The 25,586-nt window shown below is 43.9% G+C and overlaps 1 long non-coding RNA gene across 2 annotated transcripts in view; it reads right to left on the reverse strand.

The window, feature by feature from the left end:
• LOC144286161 (uncharacterized) overlaps positions 1 to 15,124 on the reverse strand; it is a 32,687-nt gene extending 17,563 nt beyond the window's left edge. The window contains exons 1-2 of one of the 2 annotated variants that reach the window (XR_013354240.1): positions 13,636 to 15,124; positions 12,013 to 12,172 (exon numbers count right to left, since the gene is read on the reverse strand). This is a non-coding gene — a long non-coding RNA (uncharacterized LOC144286161). The remainder of the gene's footprint in view (positions 1 to 12,012; positions 12,173 to 13,635) is intronic. The other variant, XR_013354241.1, reaches the window with a different exon arrangement.
• Positions 15,125 to 25,586: the final 10,462 nt, after the last annotated feature.

Consider the following 25,586-nt stretch of genomic DNA (forward strand, 5'->3'; position numbering starts at 1 on the left):
TGAAATGTTGACACCTACTACAGCATGGATGAATCTTGAAGATGCTGTGCTAAGTGAGATAAGCAAGACACAAAAGGATAAATATTATTACCAAAAAAAAGCCCTTTCTGCACTGCTGTGCAATATTGTCTTTGTCATAAATTAGTATGTTAAGTGACCTATATATGTCAGTCTATTTTCACACTCTTCCTTTACCTATTTGTCTATCCTTGCGTCAAAAACCACACTGTTTTAAGAGCTGTAGCCTTATAATATACCATGTTATATGGTAGTGTGACCCTTCTAGCTCTGTTCTTTGACATTATCTTGGCCTTTTATATTTCCTATATATTTTAGGTTCATTCTGCTTATCAACTTCCATTTTTAAAAAATATTTATTAGAGAGAGAAGGAGTGGGGGAGGGGCAGAGAGGGAGAAGCAGACTCCCCTGCTGAGCAGAAAGCCCGACTTAAGGCTTGAGGCTTGTGGCTGGATCCCAGGACCCCAGGATCACTACCTGAGCTGAAAGCAGACACTTAACCAACTGAGCCCCCAGGTGCCCCTCAATTTCCAGTTTTATTTATTTATTTATTTTTTATTTTTATTTTTTTAATTTCCAGTTTTAAAAAAAATGCTGGGAGTTTGATTGGAGTTACGTGAAATCTATTCATCGATTTAAGGAGAAGAGCCAGCCTTTCAAGGAGGAACTATTATTACCTCCATTATTGAAATGAGAAAACTAAGATTTGGAGAGAGTCCGTTACTGGCCCAAGGTCACACAGCCAGGGTTCAAATCCAGCGCTGCACTTTTGTACCTCTGATTTCAGAGCTTTTGCATCAAACTGTTCCTTCCAAGTAGACTGAAGTATTTCTACAACTTCTGTCACGACTCGGACATTAAGCCTCGAGGATGGAGATGAGGCCACCCATGTTTGTATCTCCTCAGCTCCTAATCCGTGCCCAGGACCAGAGTGCTCAGTAAATATCCATTACGTGGTTTGTTAAATCAGTGAATGAGTAAGGGGATGAATCGCTAGCTTCTGAGAACACAACTGAATGCTGACAGCTAAATGTATTTGTATTTACCCCTTAGATACAAACACCTGAAACAAACAAGCAAAGAAAGCTAACACCAACCAAACAAAATTTTGTTTTGTTACATTTTAACTCCCAAGTGCCTAAGTCTTACCACAGTAAATTAGACCCAATGTGGAATTCTATCCCTGAAGGTGACATCCAAGGGCAAGTGTTGGCTGGGAAGGTCCTTCATCCCTAACATCCACCTAACTGCTGGAGATTTCCTCCAGACCTCCATCCAGCGTGTTATCACTCTGATCCAGCTGCCAGGACCCAGTTGTCACAGCTACAGAGGCCATGTGATCAGTGTTGCTGGGTGGAAGGGGAGTTTGTAGGATATGGACTGCTCTGCATCCACTTCTCCTCCTGAACAGCAGTCTTGTTTCCTTTATTGGAATGATCTCTTCTGCACCAAGCATAGTCTTGTGGGGCCTACCTATCCCCAGGTGGGCAAGTGACCCACGCCTGACCAGTCTGATGTTCATTGCCTGGGAATAGGATCTTGAGCAGAGAGCAAACAAGCAGGGACTGGCTGCAGCAGTGCCCAGGCAGCTCCTCCAAGGGGATCACTGTTGACATTCCTCAACCATAATCCCCGGGCTCCAGTCAGTTCTCTGAGCCCCCAGTGGCCTTCCAATACATTTCTCTTCTTCTTAAGTTAGGTTGAGTCACAACCAAAAGAATCCTAACTGATATAGAATCTAATACTAGAAGTGGGCTGATACAAGGCTAAACTGAGATGTTTGGATGAAGGAGAGAATTTTTTTTTTAAGATTTTATTCATCTATTCATGAGAGACACAGAGAGAAGCAGAGACATAGGCAGAGGGAGAAGCAGGCTCCCTGTAGGGAGCCCGATAAGGGACTTGATCCTAGGACCCAAGGATCACAACCTGAGCCAAAGGCAGACACTCAACCACAGTACCACCCAGATGTCCCAGAAAGAATTGATGCAAGAATTTAGCGGTCCTTTTTTATGTTCTATAACCCTGTTACCTGTTAAGCCTTGAGACTCATATTATGTGCTTCCTGAGTCTTTAACAATAAAAGATATTGTATGAAAATTTCAAATTTTGGAGTGTGCTAGTAACTTTTTCAGCAAGGTCTTCCAAGAATGATTAAACTGAACCTGATCCATCTAAAAGTAAGAGAGGGGAAAAAAATACAGATTCACTAAGAGTTGCCTTTTTGCCAATGGTTTGTAGTTACAATTGTCTGCGAGTCTGAGAAAATCTCAATTCTCTACCCTCAAATCAAAGTTAGCAGAAGAAAGTTATTTAGAAGAAGAAAGTGAGAAGAAGTTCTGTAGTTGGACCAGAGACATAAAGCAGAAAGTAAGATTAAGGCCTGGGGGAGACCCCTTCCCAGGTACCTCCTGTGATGCCTGGAACAAAGAAGTCAATGCACCCTTTGGGGAGGTGCAACAGGAGGTAGCCAGGGAGCAGCAAAGAAGAGCAGTTAGTCTCCACTAGGACTGTGGAACCAGCCTGCCTGTGTGTGCGTCGCTGCTCCACCGCTTGGGAACAGATTCTTTACTGCCCCATGACCCTTGTTTGCAAAGGGGGGGACAGCTCCTGTCTCATACGGTTGCTGTGAGGCTTAAGTCTACATAAAGCCTTTAGAACAGTGCCCACCCCATAGTAAGCAATCAGTAAAGGTTGCTCCTATTATTTTTGTTGTTATTGTGAGGAAAGGGGTACTTCTATGAGTCATTCCCACCTAGCTTGTTGTTTTAGATGATTCTCAAGTAGAGGCCAAGATAGAAATTAAAGCCTAGCCAGAGCATCTGGGCCTATTGCCAGGCCATGGCTGTCCTAGACAGGTCTAGTTCAAAGACTAAGACATGATAAGATGCCAGACTCTCGTTACTATCCATGGCATTAGCAAATAGTAGCAAATAAACCAAGATCCCATTTGATTTTTAAGGGCATCATTTTGCCAGAGAAACCTCAGACCTGGTCCACATGGTCTACGATAATGATTTCTACTCCTGAGCTCATAGCAGTAGGAAGAGAGCTGTTAAAACAGTGTAGCCCCCAAAAAGGCCATCCTCCTCCATGGACTTGTCATATGTCCATGAAAGACAACAAAGAAGGGATTTTCCCAAAGAGACGGGCAGGGGCCACAGAGGGCAAAGGGCAAAGGGAAGCCTTCTGGAGGACAGCACTGGGGAGGATAGATGCTTGGTGCTAAGGAAGGATGTCCATGTGATTTCTGGCAGGGAATGACATGGTGACTGCCGAGAGTTGTATCCTCTCCTTTCCTTTTCCAAATGAGAACTTTTAATGCAATTACCCTGTTCTCCCTCCATTACTGCTTATTGACTGTATCAGTGGGGATTCAATTTACCATTTAGCCTCACTGGATTGTAGAGGACCATAGCAGCTCCCCACACGAGGACCACAAATCACCCAGAGAACCAGACCACACGAAGTCCTGGCTTGTCTCTTTGGGAAAAAGAGGTTGACTGTGTTTGTTTAGAAAGTGGAGTTTTTGAAGATATATTTATAGGGATACAGGCAAGTGTGGGTATTGGTCATTTCAAGGGCATGGGCTGTACTGGTTGGATGTTTGTGCAACTCAGCATTTACTCACTCTTCTTCTGATAAAGTGACCCCTCCAAATGTGGTTTGGTTAGCATCATGATCCTGCCTCCAGATCTAGGGATGGTCTGTGATTCTCTTCAGCCAGTCAGCATATCTGATCCCGTGGCTATGTGAAGAGAACCAATGAAATTGGACACATATGCTAAGTCTGGGAAAAGAAGAGTCCTTCCCATCTCTCCCTTCATCTCTTTAATGGAAGTTGGAGGAGAGGACCTACCTTCTTCTGCATGCTGTCTTGTCAAGATGTGAGACGGGTGATCACTGTGGGTGATGGGAAAAGGATGGGATCCATCCTTTTCAATTACGTAACTCAGTTGTGGTTTAAGGCAGTTTGAATTAGGTTTTTTTTGTCACTTACAGCATAAGGAGTTCTAACAAGTGCACTAGCAGAGTTAGTGCTTTTATCTTTTAATAAGAAGAACTGTTATTTATCCAGAGCTGTATGGTTTACAAAGCATTTGCACAGACAATTCTCTTGATTTTGTCATCTCCTCTGCGGGGTAGGCAGACTGTGCATTATCATCTTTCTCGTACTACATGAGGAGACTGGGGTGGAGGGATCCTACTTTGCCCAAAGACACCCAGCCAGTAATTGGAGGAGCTGGGGCTCGATCCCAGGTGTGACTCCAGGAAAAAGTCTCATGTTGCAACAGGGTTGCACAGAAGCCATCACAAAACACAGCAAGTCAGAAGAGATATAGACACACATCCAACCCACCTGATTTCTAACTTAGCCTCAGATTCTCAATCTCAGTGCCTGGGTTTCAAATCCTGAGCCCCAGTACAGCTGCTTCTGCGGGAGGGGAAGTGACTCCATTTGAGATATCTCTGGTGCAGTCAAGCGAGAGGTCATTTTCCCTTGTGGTTTCATTGATTTTTATGAGGAGGGAGTCTGTGATCTTAGTTGGAAATATTTATGCTTTAAGGAGAGAAATTTAGGGGGCTCAGTGATATCTGTAGGCCAGTCACTCCCAAGGACCTTCTTAATTTGGTGATTCCTCCCCGTGGGCCCCCTCCCTCTGTCTGTGTTCCAGGGCGGGATTGAGCAGCCAACGTATTTATGAGACTGGCACTCCAGAGCCCACGTGGAGGAGTAAATCACAAGTGAATGCACCGCCGGGATGGGGCAGCCTCCCTTGTCCTGGCGGCACTTCAAAGCTTCCTGAGCCATCCCTAAGAACAGCCCGTCTCAGGAGAGCTCCGTGCAACCCTCTGATGACTCTGGCCCCATATTCTCCAAGATGTGCAGGCTCTCCGTCCTTTATGTCTACACCCCTCTCCGGCGGTTAGCCATGCCTGTTGGCAGAAGGAGACACTGGGGCACAGGGAGGCTGAGGTTGCAAACTTAACAGGAGCTGAGCCCATCCTCCAGATGTCGGTCTGGGGTTTCATCTACCTGTGCTACAGACCTGAAGGGCCAGGACTTGTCTTGTCCCTCTGGGTAATCCCCATCTCTAGCACATATCCAGTAATAGCTAGTATTTGGTACCTTTTTGCGGAGAGAGTGGACAATTTTGCTGTCCCAGTGTTTATGCCAAATTTTATTAAAGCCCAGTTTGAATTTCCAATTCATTTAGACCACAGAGAACAAAGAATTTAAGATTCTCATCAACACTGCATATGTCCAAACTGATTCCTTAGTGATTTCTTAGGCACCAAATAAAAACATTTGATGTTAGTATAATTGCTTTGTTGTTAATAGACAGCAACCCATGACACTGGCCTAGCTATGCCCATCTCAGAGATGAAGAAACTGATACACGGAGAGGCTGGGTAATTTACCAAAGTCCCGCAGTTAAGTGACAAAGACAGGACTAAAACCCGGGTCTTTTCATTCTGAGTCCAGTATTCTTCTCACCCAAGGGTGTGTTTTTGTCCTGGCCTTCTGAGGGGCGCTGGAGAGGCTTCTGTGGAAGAAGATGGAACGAAGGAGGAGAAATCTCTGACTTTGAGGAAATGAAGCAGGAAAATGAGGGTTGCCTATGCTTATCCCATTTCCTGAGCACCTGCTGTACACCAGCCTCATGCTTCCAGGGGAAGACTGCCAAGGGAGTGGAAGCTTCCAGAGCCTCCCTAATGCAGATCTTCCCAAGAGCTTAGGGTAATGGGTGCCATCAGTTCACTACATGGAAGTATTTGAAACTCTAAGCTCATATATTAAGTATCTGATGGAGGTTTTCCAAATTTGACAACAACCCTGAAAAGGTGCCTGACATGTTGAATAATGAGTTGTAAAACTGAATAATACACTTTCAATAATCAAAATCAAATTTTGATCAGCCATGCTAAGAAAAGACCAAATTATCTCTCTCCTCTGGCTGGAAGATATATTTTTTTTAAGATTTTGTTCTTAAGTAATCTCTAGACCCAACGTGGGGCTTGAACTCATGACCCCAATATCAAGAGTTGCATGCTCTACCAACTCAGCCAGCCAGGCGCCCCTGACTGTGGAAAATATTGCAAAATCTTTGTCATGTTGACAAGTGATCAAAAAGTATGCAGTTAAAATGTAGGAAAGAATGTATTTTAAAGAGGTATGGTTAGGTGACTTTTTTAATTGTCATTTTTCTGAATTTTGTGATATTTGAGGTATTTACCAGCTTTTAAAATGTTTGGGGTTTTTGACATTTCTAATTCTAAATAAATGTTCATTTTGTGCCTAATTTATCCTTGTAATTTTGCATTCTCCTTTCATAAAGAGGGCCCTGTCAAGTTGTGAAGGTGTCAGGCCCTATGCAATTTGAGTCTGTCCCTGCTTGGGTCATCTCATTTAAATTATAATAACTCTTTGGAAGAATTATTATTGTTATTTTCATTTTACAGATGAAGAAACTAAGGTTTAGAGATGATCATTTTGCCCCAGATCCCAGAAAATGGAAGAGATCAAAGCCTGGTTTCAAACTCAGATTTGTCTCAAAGCCCTTGCTCTTCCTCCTACGTTACTATCTGAACCAACTCATTTGTGGAAACTCCTTGCCAATCCAGCCACTTTAATGCTTTGGGAATCCATGGTTTTAAAGTGTGTACACAAACCCTTTGATTCTTTTCCCTCCCTAACTCCCCTCCCCTAGAGGGCAGGGTGGACTTTCTTCTAACAAATAGAATATGGAAGAAACAATGGTGCCTGGTGGGGTCTTAAACTGCGCTGTGGCTTCCTTCTTGCTTTCTCTCTCTTGGATCGCTTACCACAGGGGGAAGCTAACTATTGTGTCAGGAAGACACTCAAGAAGCCCTACAGAGAGGTCCTCAGGTGAGAAATAGGCCTCCAGTCAACAGATATGTGATGAGCTATCTTGGAAGCAAACGCTCCAAGCCCCAGGCAAGCCTTCAGATTACTGTGGTCCAGCCAACATCTTTACCACAGTCTCTTGGGAGACCCTGATCCATGAAAGGAGGAATCCAGCCTGAAAGCCAAATGCCCACAGCCCTGATGGGCCCTCGTGTTCACCTACTAGGTGTGGAGACAGCTGCACTGTATCCTCTGTGACCAGAAACTCGATCTGCATGTGGTGGGCCAATCCCATGAGGTCTGTGGACACCCCAAGAACAAAAAACACCTGGTCTGAGGAAAGGGGACAACTGCAGAGGCTTTGAGTGGCCACTCCACGTGTCCCAGAGGAACTCTCGTGCCTAGGCTACTCCCTTGTGTGGGGACACCCACAGGGCTCTGTGGATGCAGATTTGACAGTGACGTGGGGATGCAGGAACTACCCTGTGGGGTCTTTTGGGGGATCCAATCCTGACCCAAAGTGAGGGACATTATAGGAAGGATGCCAACACATGCATTTTCTGGCTTGTCCGGTGGCCCCTATCTGAAAGTCTTCTCTGTGCCCTCCCATTTCCTTCTTGTCAGATCAGGGGTTCCCAGCTGGGTACACCTCTCCCTGCAGGGTCTTCAGGTCCTCACTTGCTAATAGTGAGCAGAGGGGGAATCAAGTCTCCTTGATTTGTCATTGGCATTCCCAGGATATGGGGTTTTTGATGCCAAAATGGGGACAATCCTGGGCAAATGGGAGAGTTGGTCACCTGCTGTCTTTTAAATAAGCAGGAAGCCAGATAAACCTGGATGGTTGTTTTAAATAAAAAATTAATGATAATATTTATTATTCACCTTCAAGAGAGCTTATCTTAACAATAAATAAAGCCTTTTTGTACTGCATTTCTTCAGGAAAGTCCATACCTCTTTCAGTAGGAGGAAATGGAAGGGAAAAAGAAAACAGAGTTCTGTTTCCTAGACTTGTCCTCTCTTTCTTAAAGTTCAGTTCTTCTTCTTTTAGAAGTGCTTTCTTTAGAAGCACTTGTAAATGATAACTCACCTGAAAAACTGTGCTTTTCTATAAAAACAAGTAAGGTGAGAGGTTAAGTTGTCCTGGGAATAAACATGCATACAAGCAAGAAAGCTATTTAATTTAAAATGCTAGCTATTTAATTTAAAATGTCTTCACAGGACATCTAATTTTTACAGGCTTGCCCTCTTCTTGACTATTCAGTATCAGCCTACAAAATCCATCGGGCAAGAAAAGTAATTTTTTTTTTTTAAGTGCTTAGCGTAATTTCTATCAGGAGTCTCCACTGTATCATGGTGGTGGGAATTCCATCCTAGCCAATTCTGGAGTCCTCAACTTTTCTTCAAGGTTGCATCTGAATTCAGGTTTGGGAGACCTAACATATCGCTGAGGTACAGGGCAAGGATCAGGGCAACTGCTCATACTATGAGCAAATTCTTACTGAGCACCTGTGCTACGTCAGACACTAAGTGCTTTATGCATTCTCTCTTTTGATCTCAGATCAGTATTGATCTGCACCATTTTAATGCCCATTTTACACATGAGGCACAGAGAAAAGACTTACCCAGGTAGTAAGAGGCAGAGCTGAGATTTGAAACGTAACAGCCTGGTTCTAGAGGCAACCCACCTAAGGTCATTCATTTAACAAATATTGATCAATCACCTATTACCTGACCCAGACCCACAGGCTGGAGCAGTGAATTAAATCGAACAGACACCACCCCCTCCACCCCCCCATCAAGGAGTTCCCATCCTGGTCTCTATGCCCCGCTGCCTCTTTGCAGCAGCCGTGAGACATCCACATCCCAATGCTGATCCCCTAGGCAGCCTTTCTCCTTGTTCCCATTCTAGAGGACCCTTCAGACCTAGGGACCCTCTTTTTACTTCCATACCCCTCCTAGGGAGATGAGCATTCATTGTGCTGTGTGCACCGTGCTGGCCAGAGGGGGACTTTGCAGGGCTAAGACCTCTTCTATGTGCAACTGCTTTCAAACCCAGGGCATTGGGCTCTCTCACCATGTTAATGCCCAGGGAACAAGTCAACAAGTCCAGGGCCATGTCAGGCACCTCTGACCTGCACACCTGCTATCTGATCGCACAACTTGCCAGACATCTAGCTCAAAGGAGGAACAAGGTCCGGTGCTCCATTTCTCAGGGGGTCTAGCACACCTCTTTCCTCCCCCTATCTCCTTTCCTAGAGGCAGGAAAACTGGCTCCAACTCACCTGGTTTGCTCTACATGCTGAGTTTCTTCACAGCCACAGATTTTTGAGTTTCAAAACCCTAAAGCCTTCTTTGCTCTCTACAGAAAATGCCTCCAACTGGCTGTGTGTGACTGATTCCAAGTGGCAGAGGGGTCAAACAGGGAATAACAGAAATATCAAGGGGAATGAAACCACCAGTCAATGTTGCATGACATTTCTGCCTATCATAATTTCTGCATATCAGGCCCTGTAAATAAATACTTTTCATGCATTATTAATGTTCACAATAGCTCTGACACACACCTCTTTGTGCCTCAGTTTACTCACTTGTAAAGTAGGAATAAAAATAGTACCCACTTCATAGGTGGCTGAGAAGAATGAGCAAAAAAGTTTCCAAGTGCCCTGAATGATTTCTGGCAAAGAGAAAGTGCCGCATAAAATGTTAGTCATTAATATTATTGTAATAATTTCTTGTCATGTTCATTTTGCCCTTTACACACATTATAGGGCGAGGACGTATTTTAAAAGCGTGTGTCTCTATCCTTCGCACGTGCCAGGGTCTGGCACATATTCAGTATATGCTGAATTTTAATTGAATGAACAAAATGTTGTGCTTTGTGTTCTGTCTCTTAAAAAAAATCAGATTTGCTGTGGTTAAGTCACTTGACTTCCCCCTGCCTTCCACCCTCCACCATCCCTTGTAGGAGATTGTATTTCTTAGAGTTGTCAGAGCTGGAAAAGACCTGGGAGATCCTGTGGTCTAACCTCAGTTTACAGAGAAGGGTTTTGAGCCCCAGGAAGGGAAAGGGAAGTGCCTGTGGTCACTCGGTTAGTACCAAAGGAAGGAGTTATAATCCAGCAGACTGGAGAAGTCTAATCACATCTTGTTCATGGCCATTCTCTGACAAATAGAGCTCATCCCTTCCTTGTACTCATTACTCACTGACAACACTTCATGGACACCCACCCTATTACATGCCTCAGGGGGGCCTGGATGACTCAGTTGGTAGAGCATGCAACTCTTGATCTTGGAGTCAGGAGTTCGAGGCCCATGTTGGGTATGGAACCCACCTCTTAAAAAAATAAATAAAATATTTTTTAAAAAAATGGATAGAGGCCTCAGTGCTACCTAGGTCAGGGTTTAAATCCCAGGTGCATCATTTCGAGGTGCACCTTAATTTACCTTTTAGATAAACTAAGCCTTCATTTTGTTGGTTTCTAATGGGGGTAATAATAGAGAGTGTGTAGGAGCTCTGTGAGGGTGAGATGAGCTAATGTGTTAATGTCTCTAGCACATCATAGAAATGCTTGTTTCCTCCCTGCCTTCCCCACCCCCTGTTCTGATAGCAAACCAGAGAAATGGAAGACAGGACCCTTCTTCCAGGAGGCTATCATCAAAGATATCACCGTATATCTTTCCAAGAATGAAGAAGCTGGAGCAGAGTTGAGCTGAAGGGAACATCAGTGCAGGTGGAAAGTTAATAGGGGATGTCTTACAGAAGAGGCAATCCTATAGTTCCAAAAGAGAGAAATAAGGTGGATGGCCAGAGGGCAGCATAAAGTTTATCCAGTGTGCTTTCCTGAGAGACCATCTGTATAAAGTAGCCTTCCCTCACTCTCTCCTGCATACCCTATCTTTTTTTATCCACGGCACTTACATTGCTGGCTCACGCATTCATGTTTCTGGAATGGTCTGCATTCCCAACTAGAATGTATGCTCCGTGAGAACAGAGACTTCTGTCTTATGTTCAGCGCTCCAGATCCTAGAACAACATCTAACGTATAATAGCTGTTCAGAAAATATTTGTTGAATGAGTAAGGAGTGACAAGTTACAAAGGTGGGAACTGAACTATCTTGGGAGGAAAGGAAAGAGTCTATGTTTAAACTATTGAGAAATACCGTGGATGGTGGTAAGGTACTCAGTGCTGAGACGTGATCACTTCCTATGGCAAAGGGTGACCTGTGCTGTGGAGCTGGTGGAGTAGCTTCGCTCTCTAGAAGGCCCACATTCCTGACCTTTGGCCAGCTCCTCTCACTCTCCTACCAGCTGGTGAGCCTAGAGAGATAACCTCCCCCCTGCCCAAGACTCCAGGTGCCTTCAGGTTAGCCCTTTACGCAGGGGTCATCTGTAGTCACTGCATTTGACTTGGCTGAGTGTTGGCCCAGTGAGAGCAAAGCGTTGGAAAGACCAGATCCTCAGAACCCACAAAGAACATAACCGAATCACCAAGCATCTTGTTTGTGTTGGGGGGTGAGGTAAACTCTAGGAGCCTTCACCCATAAAACTGTCTGCAGTATTGAAAACATGCTTCATAAAAACTCCCTGGTGACCAGGAATGTACCCTTCTCACGTGGGATGGAACTAAAAACATCTCGAAAACCTGAATTACGGCGGCTCGCCTAGTTTTGCTGGTGTACAGCAGGGGGCGCGGTTGCTACAAATGTTAGTAGTTAAACATTGACTCCCTTATAACCTGATTACCAGCTCACCGTGTTTACAGCTTTGCACAGACACTTGGCCCTGGTTCTTAACACTGAATAGTTAACAGGTGTGCCAGGAGAAGAACCTGGCTTACTCAAACCGTTTGAAGGATAACACTCTCCTGGTTGGCATCCTCTTGACCATAACTAGTTCTCTTTTTACAAAAATGTTTTCATCTGTATCCGTTCTCACCAGGTAAGATAAGCTTTCCTCCCAAAGAGCTTATTTATCCCAAGGATTAATGTTTGGTGCCCTGAGAATCCCTGGGTTAGAAGAATGCCCTGCTGCCCGAAATGAGGAGGCCTAAGTCCCGCCCACTGGCTCGAAGAAAATCTGGACAATACTTCTGGATCAAGCCCAGTCCTCCCAAGAACTGACCTTATTAGGGCTGCAAGGGAAGTTGTCTGGGGAAACTGCTCCTTGGCTTCCCTTGGAAGTGATACACAGTCATTGGAAGAAGAAGGCTGTCCCCTGGAGATCCCAAAATCTCATGGGTGGATGAGAGCTTCTGAAGGCCAGCTGTGGCAGGGATGGTCACCTGTTTAGGGACCGGACCACAGATTTGCATTTCTAAGAGTGCAGAGCTTACAGAATAAGGAGTGAACAAAGGGTGCCCTCCTTACCTCCAACCCTTCACCCTCTCCTAAAGCAACAAGCAAGCCCCCAAGGCTGGCTCAGCTTCACCAGATCCTGCTTGGATGGCCTTGGGATGCTTAAGTCGCCACATGAGTCAGGAGAGTACCAAGACTGGGGACATGCAGATACTTTGCTCTTTTCTGGAGTCTTGGACCTTCACTGTTTCCAACAAGCTTGCGCCTAGTTCTTCTAGCAAAGGAGGGCAGTGAGCTCCCAAGAAGTTCTAGTGCTCCTCATGGCTCAAGGACATGGAGACCCCACATCCAGGCCGACTCGGGATCTTAGGACCAAGCAAAGGGAGCAGCCAGGAGGTCCCTTCTGGCCCCTCACCTCCCTCTCCCTTCTTCCACACGACTCCAGAGGATGGAGGTGCCAGAGAGAGAGAGGCTGGGAAACAAAGGTGGCTTTCACCCAGAGCCAGCTGAAAAGGGACAACTGTGGCAGGATCTGCAGCCCTGAAGCAGGGTGCCGTCCTGTGACTCTGAGCTCAAAAATGTGTGAAATTTCTTTTTGCTGGGTATTGTACATCAAGCGGAACCTGTTCTCAGAGAAACATTCCATTTCACAGACCCTAATGGCTTTCCTCTGTGCTGATGCATTAATGAGGCTCCGGCTCGTTCTAATCAGAAGGAAGCCATGCAGATAATTGCCTGAATTTTTAATTCAGGGTTATGATAGGGGAATCAAAGTCACACTGCAGTTGCTGAGGCTGCCTCTAGTTCCGGGCCATTGACTTTTGCAATTTTCTTTGATTTCCCCCCCTCCGTCTCTTTTTCCCCGCCCCCACTGAGTCTCTCTCTCTCTCTCTTTCTCTCTCTCTCTCTCTCTCTCTCTCAGGCTTGGTAGAGACTGACAGTTTCGGGGTGGGGCAGGGTGGAGGAATAGGGACAGCCCTTGGGGTCTCCTGTACAGTCTCTCTTCCTCCTCCTTCACTTTTTAAATCCCCACCCCCACCCCATGAAAGAGTGGATGCGGCCTGCACCTGTCACCCCAGGGCTGGTTCTGGGAGAGTGCTCTGCAACTAGCCCCCCCACTCAGGGTCTCCATGCCCGTAAGCAAAGACAGGAAATTTGCCCCAGGAGAGGATCTCCCTTGGCAATTTACTTCTCATTTCATTTCAGTTCTTTGGGGGCAGGGGAGAGAAATGGAAAAGGAACAGGGGAAGAAACCAGGTGACCGGAGCAGCTAGCTCAGTGTCTTCCAGTTCCCTGCACAGGTGATTGCTCTAGGTTGGTGCTGGGACCAAGGGCAGATGAGAAGCTGGCGGGATCCACATGCGGGGTTTTTCCTAAATTACCTATCCCCCGACCTAGCAATCACTGAGAGCTAGAATTTCAAAGAATTTGCAGAACTCTGAGAACTTACAGGTGGTGGAAAGAGGTGAATTCAAACTGGTTGTAATGATACGCCACCAACCAGCACATAAACAAGAAACCAGATGCTGGTACCAAAAGAGGCCCGCTGATGTTGGCCACTTTTTCCAGTCTCCTGGACCTTGGAGTGACAGAGAATTTGCCAGGGCGAGAGTCAGCCTTTCTGGCTCAACTCCAACCAGGCAAGCTGGCTTTTCCAGGAGAGCGACTGTTCCTCCAAGGGAAAGCTCTTCCAGCACCTCTTGGGCTGTCGATAGCAACACTCAGAAGTACACGTTTATACTTCAAGCCAGTAGTAGTAGTAGAGTGGGTCTTCCCCTTCCAGACTGGGCAGCTGAAGCGCTGGGCACCAGTCATGTGCCTCTAAGAGCAGAATCTATTTCCACATCTCTGATTCTTTGTAGGTTCCGGATTCCTCCATTTGGGAGAAAGATAAGGCACTTGGGCTGTGACTGAGCATCTTCTAGCCAACAAAAGACTTGATGCCATCTTGTTCCACTTAATCCTGCCAAGTGCCTTGTGAAGGAGAGGTGACTGCCTCGACTTTACAGATCAGGAAAATCAGGTTCACTGGAGAGAAACAGAAATGGTACCCCCATCTGTACCTCACCTTCCAGTGGAAGCTTTCTTCTGTAGAATCCTGAAGTGTCTTTAAAGATGCGTTCTCGGGGCTTGGGTGATGCTATTGCTAACACAGTCTTTCCAACTGCTGGCTGCAGCCTTCCGAAATTATAAGGAGCAGTTGCCTTTAATATGCTGGTGGAATTTGCCCTCCATGAGGTTTTTGTTTCCTCAATAAAATCTCACCTCATGCTTGAATAGCACCTCTCTCCCAAGAATGCCAAAGCAACTGTAAATATGCTCTGCAGTCATCCAAACACTAAGGGATAAAGGGGAGAAGACTGAACTCCTTAAGAACATTCCATCTCTGTCCAGCTTGTGATATTTTAAGATGCTACAGAGTGTCTCAAAGGATGTTTGTGAACTTCTGTTGAACTAATGCGAAGTCACTGTCTATTTCTTTTAATCAAATGAGCACACAAACAGAAAAGACTTGTGCTTTGGGACACCTGTAGGCAGAGTTAGGGTCTCACTTATTCATCCAGTCAGCAAACTGGTTGGATATGCGTACCTATCATTTGCCAGGCACTGAGGTCACTGAGATGAAAGATGGAGTCCTGCCCTCCTGGAGGCCACAATTTATGGGGTAGATGGAAGAGTAAAAAATTTCCGTGCCGTGTAGGGGTTATGGCAGAGGGAATTAACAATATCCTATGAGCACTAAAAGGAAATCCTGAATTCAAGCTAATAAGATGATGGTGAAACTACAACAAAATTGAGAGAAACAGCATAATCCCTTTTTCCTGATCCCATTCTAAACTTTGGTCTCTTCCCATCTCAAGAACCATCTTTCTCTTAGTGCCTGGGAGACGCAGGCCACCCCCTAGGTCCTGTGCATTCCAGCTTCAGTCCTGTGAACTTGAGAGTTAATGATTAAACTGGGCATTGGTGCCATGGCTTCCTTGGGGTAAACTGGGCTGCTCAGTCCTGGAAACTACCAAGTTCCTGGCTCTGCCCCAGCCCAGGATAGGCTAGAGACAGATCCAGTCCCTATACCCACATGCAGCTCATTTTCAAAGCTGGCTGTGGTCTCAACGTGCAGTCACGAAGCCTCCTGTTAGAAGGATGGAGTGCTGTGGTATAGTAGAAAGGGAGGTGGAAAAGAAGAGAGGGGTCTTGGGTACAAATCCTGGTTGTGTTGACTAATCAGCTGAGTGACCTTCAGACAGTCTCCTTACCTTTCCTGGGTTTCACGTTCCCCCTCCATAACAGAAGGTTGGACCAGCATGTGCCTCACTCTCTCCCATCTGCCTGCCTTTGCACATGTTGTTACCTTTGCCTGGTACACCCTTCCTGGCACTCTTGCCTTCCTACTCATCCTTCAGCTTATTCACCCTTACTCAGCCTTCAGCCTTCCTCAGGAAGCCTTCCTCTCCCTGCAGGCCGAGCTGGGTGTCCCTCTCTTAATTCCCTTTGTCATGACACTCAGCCTTATTATTGCTTTGTTTTCTCCCTTCCCCTCCCCCAAGGAGACCATGAACTTCCTGAAGACAGAAGCTGTAGTTTATCTATTTTTGTATCCCCGACACATTGCACAGTGCCTGGTATCAAGTGTATGTTCAGAAATGTCAGCTTTCATCCAATTAGAGTCATTGTGATTTGTGAACTTGTTTCTGCCATTTTGCTTCGTGTTTTCCTTTTATCTTTACTTTTTATTTTCTCTCTCTCTCTCTCTCTCTCTCTTTTTTTTCTTTTTTTTTTTTTTTTTGGTTCTATGAAATTGACTGTATTTTCCTTATTTGTTTGGAGGCTTCACATTGTTTTCCTTATTTTAATGGGAAACTTTAAATTTTAACATAAAGTCCTGTATTAATAACTATAAAGTTAATAATACCTCTGATCTCTTTTCCCTAAATACAAAAACTTTATAACACTTTAACTTGTCGTTCCCCATCCCTATTGTGTCTTAGTACTTTAATTTTATTTTATTTTTAGACCCATCAAAATTACTTTTTAAAAAAGATTTTATTTATTCATGAGAGACACACAGAGAGAGGCAGAGACACAGACAGAGGGAGAAGCAGGCTCCTTAAGGGAAGCCTGATGCAGGACCCGATCCCCAGACCCCAGGATCATGACCTGAGCCAAAGGCAGATGCTCAACCACTGAGCCCACCAAGATGCCCTCAAAATTACTTTAAAAAAGTTTATAGCCAGTGGTTATTGAGATATAACAGTATATATAACAATTTAAATATTTAATTTATCTTGTCTTGCTTCTTGCAACATTACTCCTTCCACCTGGGCTCGGTTCTCTTCTTGAAGCACATCCTTTAGTAACCCTCTTACAAAGGGTTTGTGTCAGTCTGTCTTTGCCTGAAAATACTATTAAATACTATTTTGAATGCTAAATACTAACTAGTATTTTAGCTGGGTCAAATAGAAATTTCCATCAATGCTTAATCTTCCTGTGCATTTTGAAGACTATTTCCACTGTGTTCTGGTGTCTTTGGTTGCTGATGAAAGATCTTGTTCAGTCTGCCATTCTTGATTAGGAAGTGTTTGTATTTATCTCTGGTAGCTTCTAATGTTTTTGTGGGGTTTTTTGTGTTTTGTTCTGTATTATTTCTGCAGCTTTATTATGCTGATGTATCTGAGTATATAGTAATTTGGTTTATCTTGCATGGGACTCCTAAGGACTCATATCTCTTTTCAAATTTGGAAGCTGGGATCTCCTTAAATACTGCCATTTTTACATTTGCTCCAGACACTCTTTAAAATCTCTACTAAAAGTATGTCGGAACTTCCCATTCTATATTTTATATCTCCTAGTCTCCTTCCATGATGTGTCTATTTATCCAGGTTTCATTTCAGATGACTTCCTTAGATCTGTATTTTGTATCCCCAATTCTCTATTTGTAGCTATCTTATCATCCAGCTGACCCATTAAGTTTTAGGTTTCAATGATTGTATTTTTCATTTTTCAAAATTCCACTTTTTCAGATTATTCATTTTTAGTATGCCATTCTTGACCTTTTACCTCTATAAGTATTTTAAACACATATTTTATGATCTCTTTCAGAATGTCCTATTATCTACACTTTTGTGGGTACTAAGGCTCCTTCTTCTTGTTTCTGTTAACTCTCCTTCATGGCACTTCCTAGCATAGTTTGTAACTTTCCTTCATGGCACTTCCTAGCATAGTTTGTAACTTTCATCATGGGCTCATCTTCAGAAAGGATTATGTTTTGTGCAGTTTTATACATGCCTCTCCTAGGGTTCTGGTGATTTGACTGGTTTAAACTGGTTCTTACACTTTCTCACCTGGATATTGTAAGTCCAGACTCCATAATGACCTATGACACAAGCTTTGGCTTACAATTTTTCACAGGTGCCTCTTTTCCCACCTACAGTCCCAGGAGGGTATTAAGGCTCCTTGTAAATTCCCTGGGTGGGGAGCAGCTTTCTCATCCCATTCATGAACAGGGGAACCCTTAGAATCCACCCCACTTGCTCATGTCTCCCTGTCTTCAGAGTTTCTGTTCCGTGCCCATTTAGTATTGAAATGTAACCTTGGGCACTTAGCACCTGTCTCTGAATCTGAGACCCCTAACAGTCATCAGGGTCTGAGCGCTTACTGAGCACTCCAGCTTTGAATCCTCTTCTTTCTTACAAACTCAACAATGTATTTGGAAAAATAATTTTTTGTTCTACTTAATCCAGATTGTCTATGAATTTTTAGAGAAACAAATCCATGCCAGCCTGTCTCATTAACCAGAAGTCTCCAGAAACTTCTTTATGATGAATGAATGAATGAATGAATGATATCCAAAGTTTCTTCATGTCAAAAGTTTGTCATTTGAAGTGTACTCAGAGGAGAAGCTTAACATCAGAAATAGAAACCCAAGTACCCTGTGCATCTTTCCATATCTCTCTGTGGAAATGGACAAAGAGTCTGACTCCAGTTGATGCATGTTTTAGCACATAAACTAAGATTTGCTCCCAGTTACCTTTGGTGATAACAGACAGAAAATTTGCCTAGCTTTTTTGTTCTTCAAAATGGAAGTGATTCTATTCACCCAATTTGTGGAGTATTAAAAGACCATCTTAAAGAGCTTTACAAATAAAATTCTATGTATTCTAATTTATTCCCAACAAGGCTAACAGTCATGTGTCTAGGAACTTCCCTGAAAAGTTCTTCCTCATAGGATTGGAAATACTCAAGTCTTGGGGCACCTGGTGAACCCCTTCAGTGGAGCAGCTGACTCTTGATCTCAGAGTCATGAGTTTGAGCCCCATGTTGGGTGTAGAGCTTACTTTAAAAAAAAATACAGAAATGCCCAGGTCTTACTGGAGGGAGACTAAGACATGGTCCTCAGGAAATTCCCACTCATGCCTGAGCAACTGAAGGAAATACTTTCTAGTATCTGCCTATCTAGGATGAAGACAAGATAATAATTTGCTACATCATAGGATTTTGTGTATTCTGCCTTGAAACTGCCAAGAGAAGGCTATGTTTCTCCTCCCCAGGGTATGCTTGTCTTGCCCATGAAAATCATCACTGTTTGGTTCAATGCTACAAACGTTTATTGAGCTCTTGGTCTGGACCCCACAGCAGGCCACATCATGAGAGCACAGAGATGAACAGGATGAGTCCCCTGCCCTTCTAATCCTAACAGTCTGGATAATACTGAGCATGGATGGGAAATAAGAGTTTTTCCGTGATTTTTAAAATTCATTTTCCTTTATTTTATTTTAATTTCATTTATTCACCTACCTAGAATCTTTGACCTGGATCCAGTCTACAGGCAGTTGAGGCCCAAGGCTCTTAAACTGCTTGCTAACAATTGCTCACTGAAATAATGGCAAAAGAAATGATAGTAGCACTGGTAGGACCCATGTCTCTTGATTCTCCCTGCCATCCACTCGGCAAATATCTCTTCTCCTATTCAGGGCTTTGCTGACTTTAATGTGCCATGATCCACCAGGCAGCTTTTTAAAATGCAGATCTTGCCTGGGGAGACATGGGCTGGGGCCTGAGGTTCTGCCTTTCTAACAGGGTCCCTGGTGGTGATGCCAGGAGAGCTGACATAGACCACACTCTGACCAGCGAGGGTCTAATACAAGCCAAATACTGTGCTGATGTACACAGGCCATGGGAGGTGAGGGGTTGGAAAAGACCAAAAAGTTTAAGAAAGAAAGACCTAGCTTCTCAAAGCTCAGAGCTCAGAAGCTATTGGGAACTACAGACAAGAAATACCGGGTGGTTGTGAGGATCTGTCTGTGCACACAGCACCTTAGATGTATAGGGAAAAGGAGGAGCCAATAATTTCCCTGGGTTAACCACAGAGAAAGAACTCTAATATATTTACTTGCAGGGCAGTCACTTCCATCTCTGGTGACTAATGCCAAGGATATTTTTTTCCCAAAGTCTTCAAGCAACACTCTCAAGGCAGCCTCCCTCAGCCATGCTCACTCAGGAGCCCAGGGACCCCCTCCCCTCTCATACCCCAGATGCCACTGCAGCTTTTGTGCCATAACCAGAACAGATCATTCAGTCCAATGTCATTGGTGCAGATGTCAGCCCCTCTGGCTCCTCTGAGCCCACCTACTTTATAGAAACTGTCCTAGACAGGCTGTGGATGGCTGAATTCTTCGGATGGTGTTTGGAAGAGGGAGGAAATGTGGTAAGGGCTGACCATCTATTTGGTTGTTTGTATTTACACCTTTAGCTGGTGGCATTCTAGAGCAAGAGCCTCTCCACTCTGCTACTCTGACTCCACAAACCTATTGGGACTTTTTTCTTAAGGGGGGAGGGGAATGGGGAGAAAAAACTTGTTCCAGTAATCATCTCATCTATATTTAATTACATGGCCCTGGGCATTTTTCTCTCACTGGCAATGAAAGTGGCCCATAAACAATGTCTAGGGCCCCCAGGCCATAGTCACTTCCTACAAGAGAAACTCAGAGGGGCTCCCCTGAGCCAGCCCATGACTGCCTGGGGACTCAGAGTCTGCACTGTTCCCCACTGCGATGGGCACGCCACCTCTGGCAGTGAGTTCCCCAAGTGGCTCTTCAAGGAGGGCCAGGAAAGATACAAACATGAGGGAGGAAGGAAATTCCTTGAAGGGGCCCCTCCATTTTGTTGCCAAGAAAGATGCAAAGGGCCCAGCTCTCCAGCCCTGTATATTGAATGCTTTCTTTCTTAAAGATTAACAGGGGAAAAGCAGCTAAACTGAGCGGAGTGCCACAAAGTCCACAGGCCTTGAGTGCATGGTCAGAGGCAGAGCACAAAGGTGCTGCGTCAAACTTCACCATGCATGTGGGGGGTCGGGGCCCACTTCCAGAGACAAGGACCTGAGCAGTTGCCAAAATCAACCCCCTCATTTACAAATGGTGAGACTAAGGCCCAGATAAAGGAAAGGATGCCCCAAAGTCACTGTCCAAATACCCCTAGGGTATTTTTTTAAATTTTTTTTAAGATTTATTTATTTATTTATTCATGAGAAACAGAGAGAGAGAGAGAGGCAGAGACACAGGCAGAGGGAGAAGCAGGCTCCATGCAAGGAGCCCGACGTGGGACTCGATCCCAGGTCTCCAGGATCTCACCCTGGGCTGCAGGCGGCGCTAAACCGCTGCACCACCGGGGCTGCTCTCCTAGGGTATTTTAAATGCACTTATTAAAATATACAGATACAAAAAAATAAAAAATAAAAAATAAATAAAATAAAATATACAGATACATTATTTTATTAAAATCCCTTGGCACTTTGTTGTGGCTCCTGCATGGCTCAGTTGGTTGAGCCTCCAACTCTTGATTTCAGCTCAGGTCATGATTTCAGGATCATGGGATCGAATCCCACCTTGGTCTCACCGCTCAGTGGTAGTCTGCTTCTCTCTCCCTCTGCTCCTCCCTCCCCACTTGTTCTCTCACTCTCTCAAATGAATTTAAGATTTTATTTATTTATTCATGAGAGACAGAGACATAGAGGAAGAAGCAGGCTCCCTGCGGGGGAGCCTGATGGGGAACTAGATCTCAGGAACCCAGGATCACCACCTGAGCCAAAGGCAGATGCTCCTCCTCACTGAAAGATAATATTGAGGTGCCCCTCAAATAAATAAATTTTATTTATTAAAAAATATTTATTTGAGTGGGAGGGAGCATGTGGAAAGAGGCGCAGAAGGAGAGAGAGAATCTCAAGCAGACTCCCCGCTGAGAGCGGAGCCCAGAGCCCCATGTGGGTTTATAATCTCATGACCCTGAGATTATGATCTGAACTGAAATCAAGACTCCACCCACTTAACTGACTGAACAATCCAGGTGCCCTAAATAAATATATCTTTAAAAAAATAGTAATCCTGGGACTCCTGGGTGGCACAGTGGTTGGGCTTCTGCCTTCAGCTCAGGGTGTGATCCCAGGCCCGGAGACCAAGTCCCACATTAGGCTCCCTGCATGGAGCCTGCTTCTCCCTCTGTCTGTCTCTGCCTCTCTCTGTGTTCCCTCATGAAAAAATAGAATCTTTAAAGAAAAAAAAAAAAATCTCTTGGCACATTGTCATCCAGAACTTCAGAGCAGTTTATGAAAGCTCAAAAGCTGTATAAAGGAAAGTCAACTTTAACTTTCTCTGATACTATTAGGACACCCTGAATTCGTCTGAGGGAAAAAAGTACCAAATTCATGAAAAATGCATAAAACCATGTAAGTCAGGGATAGGCAAACTACAGCCTGGTCTTTCATATATCCTGTAAGTTGAGAGTGGTCTGTACATTTTTTTGAATGCCTGAAAAAAAAAGGAAGGAAAAATAACATTTCATGACATGTGAAAAATCACATGAAATTCAAATTTCAGTGTCCATAAGTAAAATGTTATTGGTATATAGCCACATTCATTCGTTTACATATTAACCATGGCTGCTTTTGCACTACACCGGCAGGGTCCAGTAGTCAGACAGACAATAGAGCGCTCAAAGCCAAAAATATTTACCATCTTGCTTTTTACAGAGAGAGCTTGCAGGCCCTTTAAGTAGAGAAGAAAGATTTGGAGCAGGATTTTGGAAGTGATCCCAGGTTGTGCCATGTAAAGCTAAAAACTTGCAAGGGGGAATATATTACTCATGAAGAAAACTCCCTGGCAACTCAGAGGACTATGTGTTGAGAGGGCAAAAAATATCCCCCTGTGTATAGAAAATTGGGGTCATGTCTCTGTGAGTTCTCTCTTCTGCACCTTCCCCACGATCAACAAGCTGTATTAGCCCCAAAGGTCCCCATTAGAGCCTTCTGCTGGTTCCCCTGACATGCCCCTTTAAGACCATTGCACTTCCTGTGTAGGTGTCACAGATATTCCTCCAACCTGAGACCCTTTGCAGTAGGGTGTTAAGAATCGACAATCAGAAACGAAGATGTCCAAATCAGGGATTTGTGTTTTGATCTGTTATTAATGGTAATAGAAGAGAAATGAAAGTTATCCTTAAAGCCTTTAGAATGTCCTCTGGGGTGCTGCCCCTGACTCCCTTGGGAAGACTTAACGACAGCTACCTCTGAGTGCCTTTGGACCTTGAGCTACGCTTAGCTTGCATTGCAGGTACCATATTGCATTGTAAGTGGTTATTTGGATTATCTGTCTCCAGGGAGACAGGGACCTGATCTTTTCATCTCTGGATCCCCTTGGACCTGGGACCATACCTGGACCATATCGTAGATATATTAGTGTGCTAGGGCTTCTTCTATAATGAAATATCACAGACTGAGTAGCTTAAGGGACAGAAGTTAATTTTCTCACAGTTCTGGAGACTAGAAGCTGGATATCAGTGTGTCAGCAGGTTTGGTTTCTCCCGAGGCCTCTTCTTGGCTTTAGACAGCTGCCTCCTGCCTGTGTCTTCACGTGGCCCATTCTCTGTGTGCACATGTTCCATGTTCCAGGTGACACTTCCTCTTCTTTTAAGGGAACCTTCCCTATTGGATTAAGATCCCATTCTTAGGACCTCATTTAACCGTAATTACCTCTTTAAAAGCCCTAACTCCAAATATAGTCATCTTGGGAGTTAGAGCCTCAATATGTGAATTGGGAGGGAGCATGATTTAATCCATAACATTGGGTGCCTAATAAATAATTTTTTGGAAAGAAGGAAGGAAGGATGGATCCTGAGCACCAAAACATTGACAAACGGTAGGGCATGATACAAACGTAATTAGAATGTCATGCAGGAGAAAAAAACATCCTCTCTTTAACTTCCTCTCTCCTCCTGAAACTGACTCACAAGCCACCAGACACCAATTTTGTTGAGTTTCATGTGCTGAACAAGAGAGAAGACCCTTTGCTATTCTGGTCTCCCCATGACTCTTGACCTTGAAGCAACAGACAGACTCTATAGACTCTACAGTCATCTCAGGTTCTTAGGCCACTAAGAAATATGTTTTACATCATAACCTGTTATGTATGTTTCACAAAACAATGACATTACTTTGCATTACAATCTGGCATTTTTAATTATATTCTTTTAAAAAATTTCTCTTCATGAGCCAATAAATTGATTTTATGACCCACTAAGGGCTCAGGAGCCAGTTTGAAACATATGCTATTTTCCTTATAAAAGAAAGCAGAGAAGGGCTCCTTTTTCCCCTCAGTTATCCACCTTCCATGGAACACTTAACATTTTACAGAAGAGTTCTTACGTCTTTACAGACGTCTTCTCATTAGACCTTACAACAATCCTGAGAGGTACATTTTATAACATGAAAAAAATGAAGGTTAGAAAGTCTTTTTTTTTTTTTAAGGTCTATTTATTTAGAGAGAGAGAGAGACAGAGACACAGAGGGAGAAGCAGGCTCCATGCAGGGAGCCCGACATGGGACTCGATCCTGGGTCTCCAGGATCACACCCCGGGCTGCAGGCAGTGCTAAACCGCTGGGCCACCCGGGCTGCCCTGAATGTTAGAAATTCTAATGGGATTTGAACCCATGTTCTCTGACTCCTGTTCAAAACTCACGTATCATCCTGTTCCATTTTGTCAAAAAGGGAAATATTTGCCCATTTTTTCTATATACTGATTTGACTATTGACTATTCTTACATTACTTTCTTACATTACTTTCTAATATAAGAAAGTTTTATTTATTTTTTTAAAGATTTTATTTATTCATAGACACACAGAGAGAGGCAGAGACACAGGCAGAGGGAGAAGCAGGCTCCATGCAGGGAACTTGACATGGGACTCGATCCTGGGGCTCCAGCATCACGCCCTGGGCTGAAGGAAGCGCCAAACCGCTATAAGAAAGTTTTAAATGTGGGGGTCATTTGATTCCTAGTTAGATTAGAGCGGTTTTCAATTTTTTTTATAAAGTTGCAACATTTTTATAAAACCTGAGTAAAAATATTTTTTCAGATTATAAAAAAAAAGAAATAAATTACATAAAATTTGAAAAAATACAGAGAAGTTGAAAAAAAGAAAATCACCCAAAATCTGAATACCTAGAGAAAAGCATGTCATTTCAGTATTTCCTTCTAGTTTTTTTTTCTCTATACACAGCTATATTTTCATTACTTAATTGATATCGTGCTTGATTTTATCACTGAACATTATCCCAGAAGTCTTTTCCACATTATTTCAAATTCTCATATTTTTAATGGCCACAAAAACACTTTGTGATGTGAATGTGCCACGATTTACTTCACCATCCCCTTCCTGTCTGACAACTGTTGGACAGTCGGTTTGTTTCCAGTTATCATCTTTGTAAATCAAAGTTAAGAAATATTCACCTAAGTACTTTTCAGTGCCCAAGTGTTTCTCCTGGATCAATTCCAACATTCACTAAATCTTTTCTGGAAATAAGAGGTAGATGTGGATTTCTGCAGGGGTTACATGACCGTACAGCTAGATGATGGACAGAGCAGAGTCATGCCCTCCAACTGGGAAACCAGAGAATCTTAACACTTCAAAATGAAAAATAAGAAGACCCTGGGCCAAGGGCTATATTCTCATCATCAAGGAGTCTCCAAGGACGAAGGCCTCAGGGTTTGGAGAAGGGAAAGTGATTTGCCTCAAATGACACAGTGAGATGATGAGAGAACCAAGCCCTGGATCAAGCAATTCTCCACTTTGTGTGCTCCTCACCCCCCAGGAGAGGTGTGGTACGAATCATAAAGTATAAATGAGAATATCACAGCACTGAATGTCACGCCCTCCAAATGGGAAAATAGTACTCGAGCACTCCAGTTTACTGTTTGGCTAAGTGGGATATAAAAACCAGCAAAGCAACAGCTTCGACATATCATACAAATCAAGAAGACATGAGTGGAGCAATTTGTTTTTAACAGTTTAATAAACTCTCTAAGATAAGAACTCTCGGTGTTAACCATAAATGCAAGACTTAGGCAGAAGTTTT

Source organism: Canis aureus, chromosome 16 (assembly GCF_053574225.1).
Source record: "Canis aureus isolate CA01 chromosome 16, VMU_Caureus_v.1.0, whole genome shotgun sequence".
Taxonomy (NCBI): Eukaryota; Metazoa; Chordata; class Mammalia; order Carnivora; family Canidae; genus Canis; species Canis aureus.